The sequence below is a fragment of the Lolium perenne genome, chromosome 4, assembly GCF_019359855.2.
Source record: "Lolium perenne isolate Kyuss_39 chromosome 4, Kyuss_2.0, whole genome shotgun sequence".
NCBI lineage: Eukaryota > Viridiplantae > Streptophyta > Magnoliopsida > Poales > Poaceae > Lolium > Lolium perenne.
The window spans coordinates 205,583,366-205,584,527 of record NC_067247.2 but is presented as its reverse complement, the minus strand read 5'-3'; positions in this window follow the sequence as shown (position 1 = coordinate 205,584,527).

Below are 1,162 nucleotides of genomic sequence, written 5' to 3'. Positions count from 1 at the left end.
CGGTCGCGTCTGCGTTACTTACCAGTGGGTTTCCGTCGGAATCGACGGTTTCCCCGATGATGATGTGTATGCCGCCAACTGGGACGATGGAGAGCTTGACATGGTTTGTCCTAGCCGGAATCCAGCACTCATCCGGAGGGACGATCGGCAGATTTCCGGCGTAAAGGACGCGCCCCACAGCGATGGTGTCGTCGTAGCTTCCCATGGCGGAACCCTCCCGGTTCCGGCCTCCAGACGCCGTAGGCCCCACGGTGGGCGCCAACTGTCGTTGACTAATCGACGGTACCTCGGAGGAGGGATCCTCACGAGGGGGAGAAGAAGTAGGGGCCATAGGGCGGAGTGCACACGGGACGGTGGTACGCGATTTACCCAGCTTCGGAACACCTGCACGATGACAGGGCCTACTGCTGCTTGTCTGGAATTATCTAGGCGCTTTCGCGGTGTTACAATGAGTTGAGGTTCTGCCTCTAGGGCTTCCGGGATCCGGCTTATAAAGACGCACGGATCTAGGGTTTACATGGAGAGTCCTACCCGGATACAGGTTTCCTAACTACGGTACAATGTCTTGCCGTGTACGTCAAGGATCCGCCCTTCCATCTATGTCGTACCGGATCCGGGTCCCTTAATGGGCCTCCGTGGATCCGGGTTCCTCCTCGAGGTCGGTCGGATCCGGCTCCCTGCTCCTGGGCCGGACATCTTCCGTCGGGATCAACGACAATCTGAGCCGCAGATGGGCCACATGCCTCATCACCATCTGTGGGCCACCCGGGCTTGCCGGATCTAGGCACTGTCGATGGTACACCCATGAAGTATACCCACAACAAAAAGCATTCCACCATCTGCCACCTATTTCATCGGCACTTCCACCGTACTTCAACAACCCAGATATTTTATTATTTCTATAAAATTGTAACCAACGATCTTGATAGCAAGGGCGCGATCGAGTTTTAGATGTTTCTTCAGCTCTTTTTGAAAAGGAATCCAGCATGGTTAAACCTAAAAATATTGTTTTTAAAAAAGAATGCCGCACCATAAATAACACGGGCACGGCGTGCGCCGCGCCGCAAACTTCCTAGTACTAGCTAAAAAATAATAGGAGCAGGATTTGTCATGTAAATATGAGGAAGCGTGATGGTTTAATGACGATAGTCGAGTGGATGAA